This window comes from Stomoxys calcitrans, chromosome 4 (assembly GCF_963082655.1).
Source record: "Stomoxys calcitrans chromosome 4, idStoCalc2.1, whole genome shotgun sequence".
Lineage (NCBI taxonomy): Eukaryota > Metazoa > Arthropoda > Insecta > Diptera > Muscidae > Stomoxys > Stomoxys calcitrans.
The window spans coordinates 162,292,768-162,306,228 of NC_081555.1; the positions used below are offsets into that span (position 1 = coordinate 162,292,768).

Here is a 13,461-nt window from a genome sequence, read left to right on the forward strand (position 1 = left end):
TCGTCCTAACCGAACTTATTTTACGCGTTATTCAAAAACATAAGCAATTCTCCGATTTATCCAATATTCCCTAAAATATTAGACGCGCTATCTAAGATTCCTACTATATTATCTGCGTTATCCAAAAATCCATTTATATTTGCTACTTTATCTAAAATATTATTATATTTACCGTTTTATCCAAAAACCGATATTATTATCCTAGTTATGCAAAAAATTCAATGATACTATCCAGACTATCCCAAAATCAAATAATAATATCCGCGTTATTCTGTAATCCGTTATTCTTCAATATTATGATTTCTGTAATATTGTCCGTGCTATCCTAAAATTTTATGACATAGTCCTCAATATCCAAAACTTTTATGATATTATCCAGATTATCCAAGAATCCAATAATATTACACGCGTTTTTCAGATTTTTATAATATTATGCGTGTTATATAAAAATCAAATAAAATTACCCACTATTTTAAAATTTTTATGCCCTACACCACCAATGTGTATTATAAGTTTGTGTATTTGTTTGCAACCCTAAGAAGGAGAAGAGCTAGACTAATTGATAAGTATACCGATGGACTCAGAATCATTTTCTGATTCGATTTAGCAATGTCCGTCTGCGAGTCCATGTATTCTTGTAATCAAAGTGCAGCTCGTATTTGTTAACCAATCATCACGAAATTTTGCACATACCACTTTTTTGGCTCAAGGACGAACGCTATTGATTTAGGTAAAAATCGATTCAGATTTGGATATAGCTCCCATGTATATGTATCGCCCGATTTGCGCTTATAAGGCTGTAATAAACACAATTTGTAACCGAACTGCACAAAATTTGGCACGAATTGTTATATATATATCTGCGAGATTTCATCAAAATCGGATGTAGCACCCATACATTTTTATCGCCCAATTTACACTTATATGGTCGTAGTAACAACAATTTTCAAACGATCTGTTTGAAAGTCGGATCAGATTTAGCTATAGCTCTCATAAACATATATATTTGTATATTGCCCGAATTTATAATGGTAGGGTGTAGGGTATTATATAGTCGGCTCCACCCGACTTTTGCCTTTCCTTACTGGTTATAATATGATGCGTGTTATCCAAAAATTTAATAGTATTATCTGCGTTATTTATTTTTTTTTACAAATAGTCTCCGCGTTATCCAAAAATTATAAAATATTATCCACTTTATCCAATAATTCGATAATATTATCCGCCTTATCCAAGGCTTTAATAATTTCGTTCGTGTTGTCCAAAATGCATATAGTACTATCCGCGGCATTATCCAATATTATGTACTTTGATTTTTTGTACATATGCTTGGCTAACATTTTTCTGCCATGTGGCAACCCCAGTCGTTTTTGCACCAATTTAAATAAACGTTAAACTCGTTTTTATGTTTAAGTCAACGTTTAGAATAAATTTTACCAAAACGTTACTTTGTTGTAGAGTCAGACATAGCCAAGAGCACGAGATAAAGAGAGGGAGAGAGAGAGCAAGACGAAGAGAGTAGGTTTTCGGCCAATGGCACACGTTACAAAATGACAACAAATATTTGCATTTTTTGAAGTTCAAGTTCACTCAACTTGAATGAAATGGTTTTTCGTTGATTTCAGGAGTTTTTCATTAATGAGTTATTAACCACAAATATGGCAATTATTGGAAATGTGGAATAATTTATTTATTGGCTTTGTGTCATTGGCAAAACATTCATGCCATATCAAATTCCCATAAACCTGCCCTTACCTCAAATTACTAGGGGGAAGAAGAAAAAAATTTACAAATTGATTGCCATTTAAAACAAAGACCTTACTAGTATCTACTTTCGCTGACAATGAAACTTGACCTTTGTAAAATAGCTATGCGATTTCGAAACTTCTTTGTAAAGGAGCAACCCCACCATGAATTTAACATTGTTATCGTTATTGAATAATGAATGCTTAATAAAATATTCCAATTTACTGTCCAAGGTATATTCGTATATTAAGTGTTTCTTCATAAATATAGTTAAAATTAATAATTTATAAAAATAAAAACGAACTTTAATAGTGGTTGAACTCTTTCATAAACGCATAAACTTTGTTGGTTAAATTGAAACATGCAATTTTAAATGAACAAAAACAAAATTTTGCGACCCAGACGATTATAAATAAAGGTGGTTGAGCTAAGAACTGCACAAGTCAATAAAAACTACACTTAAACTTTATTTATTTCTTCTTATTGTTAAAACCATACTCTTTAAGGGTATTAATGACAAATAAATTTAATTGGACATAGGTATTTCTGGTCACGTACCTATTATAATTATTTTTACAATGTCATGTACATATCATAAAAAAGGTTTGAGACACATTTTTCAAATCAATATTCTTTTTTTAGTTCCTTAACAATATGGTTATGGTATAATATATGACTTGACGATTTGAATCAGTAAAAGAAATGTAAAATTTAAAATAGGATTAAAGCAACTACTTAGACACATTGTAAACTAATATACCAATATGCACTTAAAATACATTTTTTCTTGTCGGTCTGGCTCTTACGTGCTTTCACATTTCATAACTTAGAAACAAGACAATGAAATTCGTTGGACAGCAACGTGTGAAGGACTTCAAAAGGTAAAACATTTAATAATGTTTGAAACTAATTTATTTATTGTTCTGTAAATCAGAATTGGAAAATTATTTTCTAGATAATTTATCGAGTTTGCGTACATGAAAGAATTATCTTTTGCATATTTTATAGTTACGTCGTTTATATGGCAGCTATATCGAAACATGTAATGCCTTTAAAATGAGATTTTCCACCCTGCAATCAGGGTTACTGTTGTACGATTAAAGGGGTAAATTTACCCTTTTTCCACAATCCTCTTTTTTGAACTTTTTTTAAAAAAAATTGGCCTGAATATAGCCAATTTATAAGAATTCCGATAAAATTTTGAAATATGTATTTTTTTTTTACATTTTGTTGAAACATTTCTTTTTTATTTTCAGAAGAATTTGACAATTTTTTTATATCCTACACCACCACTGTGGTTTAGATTTGTGCATTTGTTTGAAGGAGAAGAGCTAGACCCATCGATAAGTATACGGATCGGCTTAGAATTACTTTCTGATTCGATTTAGCCATGTCCACCTGGCATTTTGCATTTGTGGTGTAGATTTGTGCATTTGTTTGAAGGAGAAGAACTAGACCCATCGATAAGTATACGGATCGGCTTAGAATCACTTTATGATTCGATTTAGCCATGTCCGCCTGGCATTTTGCATTTGTTGTCCGATTTTCATAAAATTTTGCACAAGTCTCTTTTTTGGTCCAAGGACAAACGCTATAAATTTTGAAAAAAAAATCGGCTCATATGTGTGCAAAATTTCATACAAATCAGTTCAGATATAGATATAGTTCCCATATATATCTTTCATCCGATATGGCCTTTTAAGGCTGTAGAAGCCACAATTTTCGTCCGATTTTGCATGAGACGTTTTAATTGATGTTCGAATACATGCGTAAAATTTCATTAAAATTGGTCGTAATTTAGATAAAGCTCCAATGTGTATATTTCATCCGATATGGAATTTTAATGCAGTAAAAACCACAGTTTTGGTCACATCTCTACAATTAATGGCGTGAGATGTTCTTTTTCATGTCCCATATAATCTTTTATACGATATGGCCTTTTAAGGAAGTAGAAAACCAAATCTTTTGTCCAATGGTAGGAAAATCTTACAAGGTTCTAAATTACTATTGCAATTTGTATCCAAATTAAAGTCTGACTAGATTATAAAATATATAAAAAGTTATATATACACTAGGTGGTATTATATAGTCGGCACCGCCCGACTTTTGCCTTTCTTTTCTGGTTTTTTGTTGCTTTTGACCTTAGATATGCGAAAGCGGAGCAGTCCTTGGCCAGGAATGATCAATATAGAATCGATGAAAAATTTCCATAGCTTTAATTTTTTTGTTTTTTTTTTTTTTTTTAACTTTTGCTTCCAAAGTAAATAAAACTTTTGTTTGTTTCTCTTTCGAGACAAGCTCAATGATCGGAGATTGCAAATGGAAACGGAAAGCCAAAGATAGCAACACCTAACAACCACTATGGGACGCACTTCGTCTGTGGTTAGAAGACTTTTCAACCATATTAGGTGTGATGGCTTCAAGGGCCGTGCGTTGGTAAGTTGTATTTGAATCGTATTAATTGCGAAAACGCATATGTGAAACAATTACCACATTAACCACGCTCGGTAACCCTCTCTATTAGCTGTACTTTTTCCTAATGCATGTGTTTTTGTGTAATGACAGACTTTCTATCTGTGGCATTTACACTTCTTCCGTAGCTAAAACTTGAATCGGACTGCACTTATTGATATGTGAGAAGTTTTGTCCCTGTTTATGGGCAAAATTTGCATTTACAAACGGAATGACAAAGTTACTATACACCTTTCATATGGTAGTGGGTATAAAAACGCTATTAAACAAGGAAAAGGGTTTTTTATTTAGTCATTATATAAAGCAAAAAGTTTATTTATATACACTTATATTATGCTAATTTAAAACAGGATTTCCCAACATGCAGTTTGCGTCGTTTGCATTTTCGAAATATGCATTATTTCCTTTCCCGTGAAGGAAACTATGCCGAAATGCACGTATATAGGGTTTAGGCAGGGTTAGCTTCCAATATGTGTATCTTCATTTCTTTTCTTTTTACTTTAAATTAGATTTTTTAATTTTTTCGGCAGAGCTGCTTGCTTTAAGCCTGGTACTGACTTCATTCACAGCGAAAATGCCGACGGACTCTTTTCTTTGTCAGAACACAAACAAAAGTCAAACAACAACACACAACAAAGTCTACAGTATTGAACAAAGTTGATTCGTGAGCATTTAATTACATTTGCAATTAAAATTGTGCGAAATTTATTCTGATGCAGCGACATGTCGCTACTATTTTGCTCATAGAACTCTGTACCACTTGTACGGAATGTGTTCGCATTATCTTCGTCACCATTGTTTTATAGTGCGTTTTGACAGATGTTCGTGTGAAAAGTCGAAGTCAGTACTAGGCTTTAAAGACAAATAAAATAATTACCGACACTTATAAGCTTGACATTTGTTGTCAAATTTTGGGAGCACCAAAATTTATCTGTTATCCTCTTTGTATGCCATTATTTTGCTATACGGTGTTGCCAATATAAAATAATCCAGAGCTTAAATCATTTGCATCAAAGTGCTGAAGAAAAGAAGGAAAAGCATAAATATCAAAGTTGGGACGAAGAAGTTTGTATATGTAAAAACTTCATAAAAATTATAAATTTTGTATAATCAACACACCGAATGAAGTTGAGGAAATAACAATATGTTTTTTATACGCACTAACGTGTAAACTGTAAGTAGAAGTCTTGCATCACAGTAAGGAAATAGTGAAATATTCCCAACTCCAACAGATTAAAGAGCTGTGTGGCCAACTATATTGTCTTAGCCTTAAAATTAAAAAAGTTTTAGTTTAGTTATAAAGTTCCGTTTTATTTTTTTTTTTCTTTGTAAAAATCTATTTATAAACTAACTAATATTCACATTGTAGACTAAATTTTCAGCTGTTGCCACTGCGTTTGCCATAATAAATACATCATCACATCAAGAATGCCATAACTCAGCCATGAACAATCAATTTTGAAAAGAACGCGTAAATTAACCCAAAAGCAAGTACTATGGGTGTATGCATAAAAAACCGCCTACCATGCGCGCACTGCCTTACAAATCGAAAAAAAATAAATAAAAACAAAACAAAAGAAAAATATAAAATTGGTGAACGAAAAAATACGAACGTATGTAGCTAAATCAAAAGATATAAAACATGGCTTACTAAGGTTATCGCAATGCCCCAATTTGCTCAGTGTAGTAGTTTTATTTTTTTTTATGAATAAAGCAGTACCTATGGTCGGTAAATTAGCCATAAACATTGATATACTATGTCATTGGTTTTTTAAAGTGGTCCCAAGATAGGAATAGGCGCTACCTATAGGAATTTATTTTAAAAAATATGGGGTGAGAAAAAAATTGGACTCTAAGCCAAAGACTTTTATTTTCAGTCTGTGTGGTCGAGTAGCGACCAGATTTAATTGCATTCTCTTTTCAAGCTGGTTGGTTGGTGGTTGATGTTTTTTTTCGTCTGGTTTCAAGGGCTTTACACTGCTTACATGTATCAGATTTTTTCTTGTGTTTACATTTGGCAGCTGGAGAAGGAGGAAAAGATTGATGTTGTTTATAAAGCAGCGACTTGGCGTTATCTTGTTGTTGTTGTTGAGGTTTCAAAACCTTTGGTACAATTCACTTTGGGGTTTTTAAGGTGTACGTTTTTGTAACCACAATTCTTTTTTTGCATTCCCTTTTTGTTATATATATATTTTTTTTTAATATGAGAATTTTTATGGGTATTTTTTTTTGTTTGATTTTGTATCAATATCGATTTTTTTTTTCAATATTTTCTACCTAATCTTTTCTAACAGCAATTTTTTTTTGAAACCGAGCACTTATTTTAATCTTCTTTTTTGACTATTATTTTTTTTTATATTTTCTTCTTCTTCTTTTAATGTTTTTTTTTTTAACCGAGCGACCCGTCTTCACTTTAGATCAATGTGCCGCGTACTGAATGTCCAAAGACTATCGACACCTGGTATTATAACGTATCTCTCCCCCAAAATGAAGAAAACCAATTGAACGTAGCCCGGTCACCAAACAGCGCCACCATCATAATCCACAACTTAAACTTGGCTAGCGTACCATACAGTCAGTCAGAGACAGTGAGGCCAACAAAGCCAAGCAACCAACCAACCAGCCACTCATCAGAGAGTGGTATCAGAAAAAAATAAAGATAAGACTTAATTTTTAGCCACACGATCAATCGAATCGAAAGATTAAAATGAGCATACGACAACGAAGCTCCTAAGTGAAAAAAGCAGTAACGAAAACAGCGACGCTAAAGATGACGACAATGTCAACGGCAGCGCCACAGACAACAACAATCATAGCGCGATCAAAAGGGTTTGATTGCACACTTAACTCTTAAGTGATGTGAGCAGAGCACAATGACAACGCAGACGCTGGCGTTAGTGTACATAGATCGTAAGAGAATCGTTTAACGTAGCGACGACAACATGAACGTTTTCGCCAACAGAGCCGAAATGTCTAAGCCAAAATCATTAAATGTTTTCTCTTTGCTTTTCAGCGCTGAGAAAGTCAGCGGTGAAGTGAGCACATAACGTCAACGATGAGGTTGACAGTGATATCACAAGAAGCAATCAATGAATGAACTCAACAATAACAGCAACAAATATACAACTCAACCACCTGTTGTTGGTAAACAAAGGTGAAAACGCTAACAGCTAATGTATGAATAACGGTAATGCCAAAGAAAGCATATATAATCTCTTTGAAAACACCTACATAAAATGTGTATGTGCGTTTAAATTGAACACCTATGACGTTCGCGTGCTGTTATCGGCAATCAAGGCAACAACTGGGAAGTAATCAGTACTCAGATGGCTATACACAGTCATATATAGTTAACTGTCATTCGGTGATTGAAGTTAATATGGAATATAAACAAACACGCACACACCCACAAAGGCACATATCTGAATTTAAGTCATTGACAGCTAGTATGAGATTTTGTTTTTGATTTATACAAGAACTCACTGGGATTTTTGCTAAATTGATTAAACAAAGCAAAATAAAAATTAACAAGAAAAGCGAACAGCTGGGCCGAATCTTTTATACTCTCCACCATGGATTGCCTTTGTCAAGTTCATGACACGGTTTCTTTTTATGTGCAGAATCTAAAAAAAGGTTATCCCCATAAATTTTTTATATGTTAGCATAGGAATTGATTTCTATAGTTCCTCATGCCGTCAAAACGAGATAAAGGTTTATAAAGGAGCAATATCTTAGTGCCGAATACCGCATATATGAAGGACTAAAATCGTTCAAAATCTCTCTATTGTGAATTATGCATATTTTTATTGAACGAGAATTTTTAAAATTTATGAACGCAAAAGACTAAATCGATAATTATTAATAAAATTACATTAAATTGTGTATAAAAGTAGTATAACATCCTTCAACACTAGAAAGACCATATACCATAGGTTATAAAAAGAAATTACAAGAAGAGAGTAGGTGGTAAGCGCCAATACGGCGCTGGGGACTATTAAGGGATTCCACTCCGCCACACACTTTGACCTTATTGTACTAGAGCCCACGGGCTAAAGTTCCGCCATATAAACATACTGATTTCGACCCGGCACGGGATTATTATAAGCACCACATCAGTTTAAACTCTGAGCTCCAATTTGTTTGGTGTTCATCGTCATTACGAGAAACTCAGCTGGGAACTATCGAGCGTGTCTGCAGGTTGCGTATAGTGGAATGCTTCGTATACGTAGAAGCTGCAAATACAGTTGTAAATCAGCGGTATCGAAGTGCGAGTCTCAGTGAGAGGCCGGACGTCAACGGCTCTGGCTTAAAAACTGAGTGCCTGTGATACTCGATGTGACAAGGCGATCTATTGGTGTCTTTTAATAGCCAATGGCCATAACGTTCCCGCGGCGATCGGTGCTATGGACCAGAAAGCGCATGACGACAATCGGTACCTCCACATACAATTGTGGCTACAACATCAGCAACAACAACTGATTTCGAAAACAGTAAATCCCTTCAGAGAATTTTTTTTGCGTCTATTTTTATGAAACCTAGCTCTATCTGAAATGTTGTGTGTGTCGTGGTATAGCCCCAATCTAGTCTCTGTCTCCCGAAACCCACCTCAGTCTGTCCACCGCATCCATAGAGTCCAGAAGGAAACCTTGGCCGTATTCTGCCTCCTCGTGCGGCTCAGGGCGGTGACTGTCGACCAATCTCCTCGTTGTTATATGCCCTCTCAATATTCGAGAAAGCCGCCATCGCGTACTCCTTAAATTGGAAAGACGTTTCAACTTCTCGCATCACTGCGTGGAGGGCCGTCTTCTCTGACCTGCCCTTGAGTTATGCCTGAAGATCTCTGACGTCAGACCCTCCCTCACCTTCTTTACATTTACGATACATTTGTTCTACATTTACACTACATTTACGAGAGCATAACCAGGCCTTTAGGCTTTGAATGCTGAATTTAAAGCCCATTAACAAAATATCTTACAAAGTAGTCATATTAAAGAAGTTATCAAAAATTTGCGCAGCAGTTACTTTACCCAATTAAACCTGCTGCCAAGCAATTATTTAGTTTTACGTAATTGACGATACACCTAACACTAGTCCATTAATTGTAGGGTGTGATTATAACAATGATGAATTACCATACATCCTGGACTGTAGTCAACCTGAGCTCTTGTTTATATGACATACATTCGTGTATGTTTATTGTCGTGCCTAGTAAGGGTATTCTGGTAAATTTTCTTAAAACTAAAATAAAACAAAAAAAGTTGAATATTTATGGTTTAACACTATTGTTCATTGTGCGGGAATCACCGCATGCGGGGAACTTAATTTTCGTTGAAAATTTAAATGACAACACAAAGATGATGAACTACATGCAGCATGTTCTGCTATTATATATCCGCGTTGAACCGAATTGTTTTTTTACGCATGATGTGCATAGTAATGGTTGAAATTTTTTTTACTTTATGTGAAACTGAAGTTTTGGAACTTTATATTGGCTTCCCCCATAATAGTTTGTTGAATAACATTATGAATAACATTTGGCAACGCTATCATATATATAAACATTTTGTTCACTTTGAGGTGTTTGTAATCGCCAACAACAGCCGGTTTTGATTTTCTGGCAAAATATAGCGCTATTTCGCTTGAACTGCATCACAAATAACCTTCTTTTAATATCAACTCAAAAGTAAATGCTTTTGGTGGTTTGTTAACCATATAATGAGCTGTCAATAAAACAAATATAATGTAACTGTTATTTCTAGTTTAACAAAGCTGGGACACACGTACTGCATTTCGGATTTCTTTGTAGAAGTTCAAACATGGAAAGGGTGGCTACTTTGAATGGCTTTGGCGCCATAGTAAATAGTAAATTGAGTCTTTTTCTATCAGTGAAATCCTTTTTGATGGAGATTTCAATGTCCATAACTTCTCTTGGCTTTCACATTTTAGCCATACGATTCCGGAGACCCAAACGGCGAGTTTTTCGACCTCTTTAACCTCTAACTAACTTTGCACCTTGAAAAGTATGAAGTTATAATTTTTGCACCGCTGGGAAACTCAGTTTTATATATATTTTCATAAAAAATTAATAATGGACCGATTCTGTCCATACTTGATTTGAATGGTAGAGATCATAGTAGAAGACATTGTGCAAAATTGCACTCAAATTAGATAATAATTGCGCCATACTAGGATTCAAGAAGTACAATCGGGAGATCGGTTTATATGGGAGCTATATCAGGTTGTGGCGATTCAGACCATACTTGGCAAATATTTTGAAAATCATAGGAGAAGTCATTGTGCAAAATTTCAGCCAAACGGATAATAATTGCGCTCTATAGAGGAATAAAATGTCAACTAGGGAGATTGGTTTCTACGGCACCTATATTAAAACCGACCTTGACTAATAAGAAGTATTTGTGCAAAATTTCACGCAGCAGGTTTTACTCCTTCGAAAGTTGGCGTGCTTTGGACAGATAGACGGATGGACATGTCTAAATAGATTTAGAATGTCAAGACGAGTTACAAACGGAATGACGATGTTAGTATACCTCCATCCTATGGGTGAGGATATAAAAAAAAAGATATTAAAGTGAACTTGGTACCACTCCGTGGCAGATAGCATGTCAGGTAGCTCAAGATGTCAAATCCGGGGATCGGTTTATATGGGGGCGATATCCAAATCTAAAACGATATGGCCCAATTGCATTTCCGAACGACCTACATTAATAAAAAGTATCTGTGCAAAATTTCAAGCGGCTAGCTTTACTCGTTTAACCGCTATCGTGACTTCGACAGACGGACGGACATGGCTAGTTAGACTCAGAATGTCAACACGATCCAGAATATACTTTATGGGGTCGTAGATCACTAATTCGAGGTGTTACAAACGGAATGTCTTGATTAGTATACCACATCCTATGGTAGTGGGTATAAAAATCAAGAAAAGTTTCGCAAAAATCGAATATGGTACCAGACTTAAAGCATAAACTGTGTCTTCTCATTTTGGTACTTATTATGTAAGTAATTATTAGTTGGGATATACTCAAAGAGTTAAACGAAGTTCACCACACATAGGTTACACCAAGGAAGCGTGAGTTGCAATAGCCAATACTCAACACCCAACTTTTAAATGAATAATGTGGAATAATGTGTGTGCTAGATTGAACTATTCTAAAAGCTTTACTACAAGAATCACATACCAACTTAACAATCTTCACCTATCCTATATATTCTCGTTTAAAAAATTTGCCTTTAACTTATGCATACAAATAAACGGTACTTCAATCATTGAGTTTAATTTTTATGAAATCTCAAGTTTTTTTTATTGCAAATAGCTATCGAAACCAACCTTTTATTTTCCCAATTAAAAGTCGCTCTCTACAGAACTTTACTTTAAAAGGTACTTCAATCATTGAGTTTCATTTTCATAAAAGCTTCTCAACTGTGCCGTTGCTATGGGCAACTATACAAAAGTAATTTCAAGCCCTATTATCACAATACTTAAAAATCTAAATTAAGTTTAAATTTCAATAAACAGTGAATGCTTCCAATAATTCTTCCTCCTAGGTCATCAGTGACAAAATAACTAAGAGTTGTTATTTAACACATTGAAGAGTACCATCACCCAACCAACCTACTTTGAACAATTGAGCAGATAGAGCAGTACACCAATGTCAAGGTAAACCCAGAGAGTTGTGATTTGATAACGTTTGACCAATTTCTCTACCGTAAATATCTGGTCCTTGAAATGTAATCACTTCAATTTCGTAAACGTGAAAATAACAACAGCCGCTTGTATCACATGCACTCAACTAAATACTTACAAAGAATGTAAACACAAACGGGAACGCATTACGATTTTAATGCGTTGTAATTAGCGTTTGTCTAATAACGCCACAACAAAGTACAGATATGACATCTATAGAATATACTCTCAATTTGTTTGTTATTTAAATTTGTGCACGTGTCTAGGGATTTCGGTACAATTGAAAGGTTTCTAATTTAATTTTTAAGAGGCTCAATTGAAGAGTAAGTCAGTCGTAGTTCTTTCGCTGTACATTACATGTATTACAATAATTATATGCGGCCAGCTTATAACCATTTAAATGCCATCAACAATTGGCGGCTGATGGCGGAAATTATCTTGAAAATTTGTTTTCCTAGTTATCTTAAGTAAAAGCACAAATGCACGTTATCGTTGATCGCATTGAGAAAGACGTCATTATCAAAGGAAGAAAGATGGGAATTTGAATGTTGTAATTTGAAGTTTGCGGTCAAAGTTTTTCTTTCATAGTAATCTACTTGGCCCAAATGTCTAGCTACACCCAAAGGTTAGCTTTCACATAATAATAAATTTCTGATTTCTTGGCGTATAGTTGACCTAATGGAATTTTTATGGCTTACTTAATGGTTTCGGCTGCAGGTCAGTTAAAACAAAGTGTTTTAGGATGTTTTTTCAATTTATTTCCGATATTTCGGTTGACTTCGTCTAACCGTTTTCACAGGCTGTTTTTTAACAAAATACAAAACAATGTACAATGAAGTAAAATAATTCACAATGAAATTGACAAAAATGTTTACATTTGAATTGAGGAGTTACATTCGATGTGCTTCTCCTCGCCTCACTATCGGTTGTCAACTGATTTTCTCTTTCTACGTTTTTTGACGACGTGTCGATATACTCTTGCACAACTTTCAACGTTTCTCTTGTAATTTATTCTCTCGTCAGAAGGAATGTCAATAATGTGCAGCATCTCAAGAGTGAATCTGCGTTTGGAATGATTATCCTTAGTGAGAATCTTTGAAGTTTGGTTTGTGGCCAGTTTGGGCACAGTGGGCAGCAAGGGCGGTTTTCTGCTCTAGCGGTTTATTTCAGCTTTTTTGTCTGACTTGTGTGAAGAGAGTCTAGTTTTCAATTTTGTCCTAGTAGTGCCAACATATGCCATTGGGCATATGTTGGCCTCAATGGTGTAACCTCTTTACGAATTTTAGGCAATCCGTAAATCCTTGGGGCCAATGAAGTTCTGCTTGTCAGTTTATTCTTCTCTTGAATATTTAATAGATTTAAGTTGAAAAGTTTTTCAACTAATTTGTCGTTTTTCGTTTGGAATCTCGAAGTCGGGTCAATTTTCAATCTTTTATATGTGCACATATCGTGTAGAATATTCTTAATTTTTGTTTCGAAGTCAAGTTCGTCCATCGCTAAAGCCGTTCTTCCTTTGTCAGCACTTAAAATAATTATGT

The 13,461-nt window shown here is 34.5% G+C and overlaps 1 protein-coding gene and 2 long non-coding RNA genes across 6 annotated transcripts in view; 1 reads left to right on the top strand and 2 right to left on the bottom strand.

Moving 5' to 3' along the window:
• Nucleotides 1-13,461, bottom strand: part of LOC106087816 (solute carrier family 41 member 2) — a 127,939-nt gene that overhangs the window by 53,426 nt on the left and 61,052 nt on the right. The window contains exon 1 of one of the 4 annotated variants that reach the window (XM_013252988.2): nt 6,204-6,927. The exons of the other annotated variants lie outside the window; for them this stretch is intronic. The gene's annotated coding sequence lies outside the window, so the exon portion shown is untranslated. Of the gene's footprint in view, nt 1-6,203; nt 6,928-13,461 lie in introns of those variants that run through there. 4 annotated transcript variants of the gene reach the window in all.
• LOC106087817 (uncharacterized) lies at nt 4,481-5,600 on the bottom strand. Its single transcript, XR_009398115.1, has 2 exons — nt 5,338-5,600; nt 4,481-5,236 (listed from the first exon to the last, which is right to left on the bottom strand). It is a non-coding gene; the product is annotated as an uncharacterized LOC106087817 (long non-coding RNA).
• On the top strand, nt 5,138-5,969 carry LOC106087819 (uncharacterized). The gene is made up of 2 exons (XR_001221330.2): nt 5,138-5,392; nt 5,588-5,969. It is a non-coding gene; the product is annotated as an uncharacterized LOC106087819 (long non-coding RNA).